The 13,147-nt window shown below is 42.1% G+C and overlaps 2 protein-coding genes across 3 annotated transcripts in view; one reads left to right on the forward strand and one right to left on the reverse strand.

The window, feature by feature from the left end:
* Positions 1-13,147, forward strand: part of LOC144806055 (uncharacterized) — a 609,474-nt gene that overhangs the window by 143,071 nt on the left and 453,256 nt on the right. The window lies entirely within an intron of this gene.
* LOC144806053 (uncharacterized) overlaps positions 1-13,147 on the reverse strand; it is a 214,747-nt gene that overhangs the window by 66,764 nt on the left and 134,836 nt on the right. For both annotated transcript variants that reach the window (XR_013605673.1, XR_013605672.1), the window contains exon 4: positions 111-180. The gene's annotated coding sequence lies outside the window, so the exon portion shown is untranslated. The remainder of the gene's footprint in view (positions 1-110; positions 181-13,147) is intronic.

Here is a 13,147-nt window from a genome sequence, read left to right on the forward strand (position 1 = left end):
AATGGTAAGCCTAATACAACAACTAATTGGTGGTCAAGAAAAATTGGAATGGGCCATAGAGAGACAGATGACATCCTCCCTTGACTAAACCATAAAGCAAAAACACTTACCTGAGCCTTTTCCTTCTGTCTGAGGGACGACGGTGGCCGAGGCTCACCTAAGGGACTGAAGTGGAAGATTCTGTGAGAAAGAAGAATACAAAAGAGACAATCAATTACTGTGATTTCCTGTAATACTAAAAAAAAGTGCATACTAAGAAATTATTCAATGCAATGAGCTCCTTCTTGACCGACTCTTCTACATACTTGGTGTAGAATGTGGGCATAATTCCATTAGTCCAAGATAATGGTAAGCCTAATACAACAACTAATTTGTGGTCAAGAAAAATTGGAATGGGCCATAGAGAGACAGATGACGACGGCCCAAGTGGGCAGGGAAATGTTCAAGGCTTCACTCACCCAGCAGGTTGAATGCATATATAAGGTTGCTGACGGTCGGCGGATAGGGAGTGTAAATTCCTCGGCAAACAGCACTCTGCACGAGTTTTCGGTGAAGGAGATAGGCCTGGCAGGGCACTGGCATCCGCTGTCCGGTCCCCTAGATACAATAATTTCATCACCACCTTGCTGGATGAGCATCAAATCCCACAACGAGACACTCCTGAACAACTCCGTATCCTTACGAATCACTACTCCACCCTCTACACCTCTCAAAGATCGGCACCTATTAACATGCATCCTTATCTGGAAGACACGGCCATCGCGTGGCTTGGTCCATCCCAACAAAAATTCCTCCACCACATCCTCGCGGTGGATGAAATAAGGGATGCCATCATGTCCATGAAATCGGGCAAATCACCTGGATCTGACGGGCTGCCAATCGACTTTTACAAGGCATATATCCACATCCTTGCCCCAATACTACAACAAGTTTACTATTCTGCACTCGAAGTGGGAACTCTCCCGCCCTCGATGCGCGAGGCCCTTATTACGTCTCTCTTGAAACCGGGCAAGCCACCGGAACACTGTGACTCCTATAGACCCCTCTCTTTGCTCAATACTGATGTCAAAATCCTAGCGAAGGTACTGTCATCCCGCCTTAACCTTTTGTTGGAGCGCCTGGTCCGACCCGACCAGGCGGGTTTCGTCCCCAATAGGGCGATTTCACATAACTTACGCACCCTTCAGGCTGTACTACAAGACATAAACCCCAGATCCGAGGCTGCTGCTGTGTTCCTCGACGCCACTAAAGCGTTCGATTCCCTTGAATGGGATTACCTGCTAGCCCTCCTTGAACGCATTGGGATCCCTTACAGCTTCCTTGATTGGATAAAGTTGCTATACAGCAACCCATGTGCCTCAGTCCTACTCAATGGGGCCAGGTCGGCTCCCTTTGACATACATAGAGGCACCAGGCAAGGATGCCCCCTCTCCCCTACCCTCTTTGCGAGCCCAGATCAGCACAGCTCTTTATCGATTGAAAGGTTCTTGCCAAGTGTTAGTCTCATGCATGCAGTGCAATATTAAAAGCACCTGAGTTTCAGAAATCAGCAGCTATGTTCGTGTTGTGTTTAGAGCGTGGGGCCGATCAACCTGCATCCACAGCATACATTGTTATTTTAACCTTGAACACTTTGTGCAGACTTGAGCTCGCAGTGTGAGTCTGGAGATGTGAAAAACAGACCGTTCTCATGTGAAGGAAAAGCAAGCAGTTTGCCTTTATAAAAACAGAGACATGTAGTGTTGTGTGCAAAAGCAGCAAAATGGCGTTTGAGCAACTAACTCACTTATGCTAACATAGCAATGTGTGCAGGCAGAACCGTATCCTCAATACACCCTCCCTTGATGGAGCCAATGCACGAAAAGAAACATAGGAAGAATGCAGAGTTCAAGTTCATCCGAGAAAGAAATTAGTTCATTCTTGTCAAAAAATGGGTCACGAGGAAATGAAAGGGGCAAAAAGAAAAGAATGTCTATTAAAAAAGAAAAAAAATGCAAGTGAGAAAAAAATAACACCACGGGGAGAAGCAAAAAACTTGAGTGATGCATCTCATGCTGGATCGTTGCCAATCGAATCCATCAGCGTGTATACACAGTATGTCGCAACAGCCTCCAAAAGGAAGTCATTGTTATTGTCAGCAAAGAGTTCCGCCATTTAGTTTAGTAACGGAAATTAACATACATGTTCTTCAATTGCAGTAGCCTCTAGCACGATCAGAGGACAACTTGCGTTTACGTCAAGATAACTTCGTTCCAGGAAGTCATGCCCAGCCGTATATATGTCCCAATTTGGTAAAACTCAGTGTGCTGCTGCACAGATCATAATCCCGATTCCAAAACAGGCCAACTCATGAGCCACTAAGGAATTCATTAGATGGTCAAAATCTGGAGCAGGAGACACAGTATTTGAGAGACAGAGTTCTAATAGCCATTCGAATTGGCAATCCAGGCAAAGGAACAAGGGCTGAGCACAAGTAAAGTATGAAAAGCGAAATGATAATCCATATACCACGCCCCATGTGACCAATGGCAGTACTCCATAGTGTTCAAGCTTTCGATGCATGAAGCTGCGTGAGCCTGGGTCGGCTGTCTCTTGACACAAACAGTGCAGCCATTTTGGAGCAAGCAAATCAACAGCAGTACACCGGCAGCCAACGCGAGAATTAGAGGGAAGCCACCAAAGATGCTGGAAAAAATAGAATGAAAAAATGCCGGTATCACACCAAATATAGTTTAGTAACATGAAGTACAAATGTTTCATGAGAAGAAGTGAGAGCGACTTCTTTTTGAGACAATAAAGCTCTTATTCTGTTCAACTTGTTGAACTCAGCTTTCAGGGTCGGAATGGAAGGCCAAATCGAGATATCAAGCCTCCCATGCGGGGGCGGGAAAAGCACATTTTTACAGCAAACTACTCGCTGTGAAACAGTGAAAATGTATGAATTCCAGCCAACATCCTGCAGCAAGCTTCATTATTTAAAAGCAAATATCTACCGTTAGCTAATAGTGTGAATGTTGGTACGATAGCTGGAACAGGAATTCCCTTCAAAATGCAAGCTAAATTCGGAGCCTCCACATTACACGTGTCATGCAATTGAACATTCTTGCATACCAGTGAATGATCAGGTGTGGAAGTGCACTCCTCCCCTTTTAAGTAAACCTCTTAGCCATCCCTCAGACATCTGTATGAGAAGGGCAGAGACCAAACTTCATGGAGAAAAGCGGTACCAAGTGGTTCATATCTACCCAGGGCATGGTGTTTCATACATGAACTAAACTTAAACAGAGAAAAAGGCAATGTTATTAAACCATGGATGAACCAACAGCTGAATTAGATTCGACTACAGAAAATGGTAATGGCTCTAATTTTTTTATTGCAATAAAGAATATGATGCATCCTTCATGGACATGAACTGTTGTTTTTCTCTTAAATTAAATGTTAAAAACACTGGCGAAATATTAATGTAGTCCCAAGGCACTTTCCCAGATTTTAAAGTTTGTAAGGTCCATGCAAACTGCGTGATGGACCACAATTGATTTTGACCATGGAACAAAACAGAAACATCATCTTACACAATATCCACAACAGATGAAACAATATTATCCAAGGTGTAAATCCTGGAAGAGAGTGTGTTAATGCTATTATCAATGAGAGCAAGCACTTTTTCCAAATTAGCTTGGTCTATTGCTCTTTAACGGGAAGCAGCCTAAACCTGCGACAGTTTCCAAACTTCATTGTAAATCGCACATATATATATCTTTTAGATCTTCCACTCACAGGCCCCTTAACAAAATCAGTTAAATTAACATTGTCGGTGAACAAAGATAAATGATGTTTAACAGACAAAAGAGTAGAATGTTTCAGCCAATTTTGACATCATTTCCCCACTGACTAGGTGGTAACTGAATGGGAAGTTTCAAAAAGGGATCAGTTCTGTCCTGTGTAAGGCCAGGGGCTAAACCCAGAAAGCCATGTTGACAAAGATCAGAACTTGTTGGCTACAACAGCCAACCCTCAGGATCCAGGGACGAAATGTTAAAGGAGGAATTTGAAATGAAAGATTGTAATTCATCAAGGGATCTATCAGTATGATTGTTTCAATTAGGGTAAGCATGCAGATTAGGAATTTTAGGGGTATTCATGTGTTTTGAAGTGGCCAAACTAAGACAAGTTGTTTGTGAGATCGTACTATTTAAAAACAACATGTGGAGGAGAATAAGACATGCTCGGTGTAAAGCTTCAGTGCCCTGCACTTGCCAGGGTCTAGAACCCCAAACAGATTTAAGATCTATGGTATATTTCCATAGCTTGTAGCCATCCACTGCTAACTGATGCATAAAGGATTTGGAATACAACAATTTTGAGTGAGTAAGTCTCACTTTCGAATTGGATTTGTAATTTAATTTTAAATAAAATTAACTCGGGTAAGACCGATCAAAGTCAGTAAAATGTGAATTTATTCAAAAGGGTATTTGAGCTGCCTCCTATGGGAGTAGGACAATGTTCCCATTGGGTGTAATTAACCACATTTCTAAATATATTAGCCTTATGCAGAAAGTGAAGGCCATAGTGTTGGTAACAGAACAAGTCGGCGTAGTTTGTGGAGTCTAAATATAAATCCTCAGCATCAAAGGCAGCATAATATTTCAAATCAGAAAAGACAGCTTCAATGGCTTGGACATCGCAATCATCAGAACGTATGTTTTGTTTCACAACATCCACCATTGAAACACGTAATACATTAGGAACATTAACCACCTCTGTGGGTCCATGAATTTGAAATTTTATAGCATCTCATACAATAACATCTAGCACGGGCTAGGCTGTGATGTTGACAAGAGTCTGGTCTCTTTTCATGATGTATGATGAGGAGTGTGGGGCCAAAGTTCCATCAATTAATCAGATTTTTGATTGTTCAGTTATATAGAGTCCATTTACCAGACGGAAAAATACCATCACAAATCCAATCGACATGAACAAAAAAATGGAGATGAGAACCAACTAGATGTAATTCCAAGGTTGAAACAAAAAATGTCTTTTAAACCAAGTAACAAAAATAGAAAACCTCAATGGTGCATTCGATGTTATAGAGTCAGAGTCAAAGGAAAAATGTGACTTGTCAGCTAGACTTGTTTACACACCAGGCAATGACAAATCCGTGGGATATGTATACTCAGTATATTCATGTGAATCGCCAGCTGGCGAATTTAATAATGGATTAGTGACTGTGGACATCTCTATAGCAAGGTCAGGGATGTTGGTGTCAGCAGAGGCCAAAACAGAATTTCTCAGCATTGCTGGACAAGAGACAGCAGGAGTCATACTAAGAAGAATCGACCAATCGTTGAAGTTTGACATTGTCAATGGAGTCGTACCTGTTTCCCTAGCGACCAGGAAGTGGTGGTAAAATGAATGTTCTTGTGCCCTGCATGCCAAGCACTGGAACGGGTGCATGATACGAGGGGCTGAACTCCTTGTTCTCCACCTTCTCACAGACCAGGTCACCGACTCGGGGTAGCCAGCTAACTACCGGAATCTACTGGAATCTGTAGAGCAGCTTCAGCTCCATATGTGGAGGGCAAGTGTTCCTTTGCAAGACTGTCTCGAGTCTCTTGTAGGTCCTGTAACACAGCAGAATGATTATCTACGTCAAAGGGTATGTCTGTCGCCGCCATGTCTAGACCATCAATGTCCGGGACAAACATTTTTATGCCAAAGAGCATTTTGTACAGGGTCTGCCCACCCAGAGATCTTCTAGGAAGATTATTTAGTGCACGTAGTACCTAAATCCTAGCTGTCAAAGATTGCTTTAAGTCACGGTTCATTCGCACCACAACAGTATGGCCCTCAGGCCGGTATGGAGACAAAAATTTCACCTGCACCCCCAAAGGTCCCATGGCTTCTTTGTACACCTTAGAGGTGAACGCTGGACCTGATCAGAATGGAAGGTGCCACATGCAATAATTCCCACAAAGACATGCAAATCTCTGATGACAGTTCGAGCATCAGAACTCCTTTGTGGCCAAATGCAGAGAAAACGTGTGCATGAATCCACTGCATTTAAGATATACTTATACGCAGTATCAGCAGAAAAAGGTCAGCAGTGATCTAAATAAACACAACTAAGTGGTCTATTAGATATGTACAGCTGAGTTTGTGGCGGCCGTGCAGCAGTTGAAGGTTTAATCTGCTGACATACATAACAAGAAAGGACATATTCACAAATGTATTTATACAATCCACGCCACCAGTAACGCTGCTGTAAGATAGAGACATACGCTGAAACGTCGGCATGAGCCGAGGCTATGCCTTCGTGAGCGATTGTTATCAAGGGTAGCCTGCGGTCCGCGTCGGGAATCATCCTGTCACCAACATTGTTAATTCTCACATAGGGATCTTTATCAGGACTTAAATGATAAGAGTATTTAGAAGGGAAACCCATAGGGTAATTATCAACGATCTCTGTAGCAGCTATAGCTGCCAAGATGTCATCATCATTCTTACTGTTGGACCTTGTAACTGCTGCTGCTACATATGTTGCTACTGCGGTCTTTGCTGCTTCATCAGCAAGACTGTTGCCAACAGCGTGTACTCCTACACGCTGGTGATCAAGAGTATGAATAACATTTACGAGAGGCAGACGTTCTTTCTTTCTGCCACTCAAACCCATAGCATCTTGTGCTTAATTGTGCCACCTTTGGAATCACGATAGTCATTCAGAGTCCAAAAGAATACATTTTTATTGAAGGACTGAACACAGTAATAAGTCACTCACAATTAAAGTAGTCACACGAGGGTCAGAAAACTTTAATGCAAACACTAGAGCACAGTTTGAGAAAGGTGTGTCAGGGCAAGCTTTGTGTTTTATAGTCTATTATGGAAAAATTCCAATCACACGATGGTTCATTTTTTTTTTAATAAAGTGTTACTATATTCGTGATAGTATGTAGGAGAACAGCCAACACTTGTTTCACCCCTTACATGGCCATCCGGCCTGGGGCTTCCTCAGGGCTTTACGAATCAGGTTGAAGAAGTATATCTGGTTGTTCTTTTCTGTGGATAAATAGGGATTCCCTGATTTTGGTGTAATGCCGGTACGAGCCGTCTCGTGCGATTGGAATTTTTCCATAATAGACTATAAAAAACAAAGCTTGCCCTGACACACCTTTCTCAAACTTTGCAATAATAGGGGGTTAGGGATTTCCCCATGCCGAGGGCAAGCTTGACAAAAAAGAGGGACCATTGCTCAAAAAACGGCTAGTAAGGGATTGGGACCTTTTATCCCTCATTCTCACTATTATTATTATTATTATTATTAAACTAACCCAAGCACTAGAGCACGTAGCTCTGCCAACTGGGCGGTGCAGTCACCTAATGTCTGCGTGTTCACGACATCGGACTTGCATTCTCCATTCCCAAGGTACCAGCCATGATTACGCAGGCCACTGAATAAGAATGCTTAGATCCTATCGCCGGTTGTGCCGCACCGTGAGTGTTAATGATACAATGGTAATCCTCAAGCGTGCGCATGGACAGAGGAGCAGGATGAACAAACTAATACTGTAAGAACTCCTGAGTTTGCAATGAGGGGTCAAAGATAAATGTGACATCCGGAAATGTCAACGAAGTTGTCCATTGCATCCAATTATGATATAAAACTTTAGAATTTGGTACACTGGCTTTCATCACTGCTTCAAATGCAGTATAAGGTGTAACAACCAACATGTGTTTTCCTTGTGACTGCACTCTCTCTTTTAGAATCGCCATCTGTACAGCTGTCAAGACTTTATTGACAGAAGAAAATCGCTTTTCAGCCGAAGTGCACAAGTGTGACTTGTAAGCGATAGGCACTGTGTCTCCTTCATTAAACGTCAAGTACGTGACACCCACGGCACCAGGCACAATTCTTATTACCAGGTTAGTGTGGTTATCATGAGTCAATAAGTACTTAGATTCAAGAAGATCAGACTGCGAAAATTGCAGAATAGCTGATTGTTCAGGCAGCCAGCATGACTTGGTAAAAGTTGGTTGTATCAAAGCATATAGAGGTTTGTTACGCTGGGCATAATCAGGAATATAAGTATGCCCGAAATTCAAAAATCCCAGCAGAGTTGTAGGAGACCATAAACATGCGCATTTCTCCAGGAAGTGAGGTGTAAGACCTCTACCTTCATTGTTGAGCCCAGGAACAACACTGTGAACTCCGCAATGTCTGACTTTGCAAAGATAAATTTATAACCGAAGTCCGCAAACATAACTATGATGCGGTCAATGCGACACAGATGCGGCCATAATTCGTCGTCCATTAGATAAATATCATCAATGTACGAGTACGCATCAGGATCAATGCCATCTAAGAAAGAGATGACACATGCGGCAAAGACACCTGGGCTGTTTTTATAGCCCATGGTCAATCTTTTAAATAGTTTTTGTTTGACGCCACAAGGGAAAGCTGTCCATTGACTATTAACGGAGGACAAGTTATGACTAAAAAAGCCATTTGAAATGTCTCGTGTGATCTTAAATCTTTTTCGCATCAGACTGTTAATGAGAGCTGAACTGTGGGTGTTCTGTACCGCACATGTTCGACAATGTGAATTTAAATGTCGATAATCCAAAACCAGAAAACACAAAAATATGTCTACACCCAAATAATTTCCAAAAACTTATTTCAGATCATAGGGAAAACACAAACTTATTGAGTTTGACCCAGTATTTTTATATATACCGATCTATTTAAAAATAAAAAATTCATTCTTCTTTTGAAAGTTACGCAAAAAAGGAAAAAACTGTACATTCAACACATTTAAATTCCAACATCTAACTATTTACAAACAAAATATTTACAATTCATATACACAATTATCATACATTCCACAAAAAATTCACTATACAAACACAAACAATTGAAATTTTCAAAAAAGTTAATCTGAATTCATAAAGAATGAAGAGACAAAGTCAAAAGGAAGGAGCCCGTCCTAAAATAAGGATGACTTTTACAACCAGCCAGAGCTAGTTCAAATGCTTAGTGATATTGATTGCTCCCTCAGATGTGCCGACGTGTTTCTAGTCCAAGGAAACCAATTCCCAGACTGTCGTCAGGGCTTTGTCACTTTTCTGTGTAAAATGCAGAAAAACAATAAAGTTTTAATTATCTAGCTTGAAGCCTCTATTCTTTCTGGTATTGCACTAAACGATCTAAAGTATGTACCTGTTGGTCTCTGATGTCCTGGCCTCTCACGGTATCGTCAGGCTCAGGGAAATTTTTTTTATGAATCTTTGTATTCAAGGAAGTGGCTCAAGCTGTGAAACAGGACATTTTATGTTGACTGCCTGTGATAGAAGGAAAAAGTCTGAGTTTCTCCACTCATTTATGTACAAGAAGCAGGGAGGAGGAAGAAGATACAATCTTACTCATTCCTACCTCTGTTCCAGGGTCAGAGTCTTAATAGCGGCAAGTGGTTCGCCTGTGCTTCTGTTTTCAAAAGCAGGTTCTGATAAAAGAAATTGCAACAATATTGGACCCATAATCTTGTGTACCCAACACCAGCCTCGTTTGTTGCCACCAGTTTGCTATATAATGTACCTTTGTCAATGCGTAGGTACTGGATTGAATTACTATATCCTGATTACCATCAATCACCAAGCCCGGCAGGGGCACACGCTCCCTGTGTCAAGAGAAAAGATCGATACATTTGTATCCGACCTGAGCAACACGTCTAAGTCCAAACGGACGGCTTCCTACATGAGGTGGGCTGTACATACTTGATTCTTTTCTTTAAAGGTGTAACCGGGATAGCTTGTCTTTATCGCACGGCTCCTAAAATTATAACAAGACTTATGTAAATGTAAATAAATGTAAATTTACCGGTATTTATAGAGCGCACAGCTTCTTCCCTGAGGTAGTGTCCCGGTGCTGTCCGTATACCACTTAGGAACCCTTCCTGGTTTTCCCTGTGAGTGTCCACTCCTGGGCACCCCCAGGGTGAAACCAGGCATCCCAGCGCTTTTGGGGCCGTTGTGGAGATTAAGCAAGCTATTGCCCAGAGTTGCAGAGTGGGACCCATGATTAGAATAGGCACCGAGGCGAGAATTATCAGGTCCGAGGAAATTGAGCCCAAGACCCGCCGAGGCGGGAATTGAACCCTGGTCCCGGGCCAGATCCCTGCATGAGGGTCTGCCGCTCTAACCATTTGAGCCACACTTCTCCATTTATTTACCGCATGTAGCTTTTAAATTCACGCGCATGGTGCCGCTTACAGAGTCGGCATTTTTTAAGAAAATTAATTAAAGCTTTGTTCTGAGGAATACCTTCAATCACTGTTTGTGAGTAGGACGGGTGCTCTCTCTATTGCGCTTGACCGGTGGCCATATTGGAAACATCTGCACTTCGAACTCTTCTCAAAATTTGCTAAATGGCCTTAAGGAATTGCAAATTACCACCAAAGTGGCATGTGACCACATGTGCACCTATGCTTATTTCAGGGGTGCAACAGGGTGTCCTTTGGACACCCCTGCACCCTTGAAATTATTCTCAATTTGCGATTCGCAAATTGCGAATCGCAAATTGAGAATAAATTCCCATTCCTTCCTATGGGTCTCCTGGCCCATAGAAATGAATGGGAAAGTATTCCTTAATTGCGAATTCGCAATTTGCGAATTCGCAATTAAGGAACATTAAGAAATTGCTAAAAAATTGTGATTTTCCTGATACATACCAATTTACGATTCTGAAATAGCGATTTCTTAAAAATCGCTATTACATAATCGCAAATTGGTTCCTCGATACATATGGACCTATATCATATAGTCTGTCAGGGGGAGCCACCCTACTGTCAGCAGTTTCCATAATAATAAAAGTGTCAGTTGCTGTCGCCTTCAGATATGGATGCAGTGCTTGCCGCACTATTGTAACCTCCGCTGCGCTGTCAAGCAGCGTTAATGCCCATGTCAGGATCCGAAGCTGTGTTCTCACTATCCGTGGCATACCTTACGGTTAACGCAGCAACTTTCTTTTTCTAAAAATGAGGGCGTTAACGTGGCAAGTCTTCCTGCTTGCCTTTACCAACAGATGGGCGGGGCTGCTCACGTACTTGTGAGGCACCCCGACCCCCGCCGTGTTCTCCTCCACCAGCTTGCGCGCAATGTTTCCTGTGAAGAACGAGGAGAACGTTGCTCAGGAACCTGAAATCTATCAGGAGACCTAATTCTTGCGTGGTCGTGCAAATCATAAGTGCGCTCAGTAGACACTGGTATCGGCGACGCCGGACGTGACCCCTGTTTCTATTGCAGCTCCCCCTGATTTTTATTCTTCCAATTCTGTTTTGGAAAATTTGGATGGTCGTCTTTAGTAGACTTTGCTATCTGAGTCTGCGGGTGAATTGCGGCCAATGGTCTTATAAGCCTCCGCAATAATTCACGGTAACGCTCGGGGTTTGTCGACATCTTGGACAAGGCGCAAAGCATTCGACACCTGAAAGTTAACCGCATCTCCCTTTACATTACAAAAGTTGAGATCAGCAACTATGTCAAACACTCCACTGAGCCTCATTCCCAACACGACAGCCGCCTTCCGCACTGTGCTCATCCGGAACATGCTTGATCAAGTCAAGTCAAGTCAAGAGAAACTTTATTTCGATTGATTCTACAATCATAAAAGTACAATATAAAAAGTATTACAACAGTTTTAAAAGTTTTCAAGAATACAATGTTAACTGCTACATAGAAAAAATATTAGATTAATCTTTAAAAAAAAAAATAAAAAAAATCATCAATACGGTGATGCCTTGGTTAGCAAAAGGCTATGTACACAAAAATTTTCACATAAAATTTACAATGCAAAAACCGCTAATTGAGAACGAATTTTCAGACATGCCTTTAAGTAGCAAGCTACACATTTTGCAACAAATTGAGTGTCTAGAAACTGTAGAGCCAAAAGAGCGGGCCTACATCTTCTGAGACCTAAATGGCGAAGAAGTGGAACCAGCCACTGTTTACGCGGGGTCTCATAGTAACTGCAAAACAAAATTACGTGTAATGTAGACTGGAGGGAGCAGTTGTCGCAAGGGCATCTAGTTAATTCACGTTGCCAGTCTAAAGGCACTGGGAACGAAACAAGACGATAAAAAGAATCAAAACAAAATCTTGTTAAAACATATCTATCATAGTTTGACAGATAATAAGTCAAATAAGGTTGGATGCCAGGAGAGGATTGTATCGTCACTAGTTGGGTGTTTGATTGCTTACCAATTTCTGAGCACATACGAAGATCTCTTAGATGGGTAGCACAAAGATTCTTCAAGGTCTTTCTGGGTATATCCATTAGTAAGGAAGGGTTGGTAAAAAAAGCTAAACAATTCAAATCTTTCAGGAAGTTGAAAATATATAATAACCAGGGAATCTTTTTCCAATGAGTCAAAGTCAGACAGTCGGTTATTAGTGATCGTGAAAGGTGACACTGCTCCTTAGTCCATATACGGAAAGGAGAATCGGTTGGAATCTAATGGTGTCAGATAGATAATCCAGACCGAGCTCGATATGACTACCATAATTGGGAGCACTTCGAGGGAGAGCTAATACGTATTTCAAAAAATCATTTTCGATAACTTGGAGCTCTCCAGCAGGAGTGTGTCCCCATACGCCCGCACCGTACGTAGCCACACTTAGCATTTAGCTTGAAAGATTTTAAGTATCTCTGCAGGAGCAGGCTTACCCAACTTTCTGGAGAGAGAAGTCAACGCTGCTGTTGTGCGTTGAAACTGCATTTTTTTGCTGGTAATGGCAGGTTTCCAGGAATTTTCATCATCGATAAGGATTCCTAAGTAAGGGTATTTCCTGGCTTTTTCTAATCTGATGTTATCTATATAGAGAGGTTTGCATTTCTGAACTTTCTTGCCAATATACATAACAAAAGTCTTGGATTTATTTACTTTTAAACCAAGGGAAAGCATATATTGGCAATACTTGTCCAGTTGGAGTTGAAGCTGATTTGGTGTTCTCGCTAGTATAACAGAATCATCAGCGTATAGTAGTGCTGGGATTGGTCGAGTGTTTATGCAGGGGAGATCTTTCGCGCCTACCAGCATAGCTTGCTCCAGTCCATTTGTATAGATATTGAATAGAAATGGAGCAAGGACGCACCCCTGTC

This window comes from Lissotriton helveticus, assembly GCF_964261635.1.
Source record: "Lissotriton helveticus chromosome 1_1 unlocalized genomic scaffold, aLisHel1.1 SUPER_1_unloc_41, whole genome shotgun sequence".
NCBI classification, from domain to species: Eukaryota; Metazoa; Chordata; class Amphibia; order Caudata; family Salamandridae; genus Lissotriton; species Lissotriton helveticus.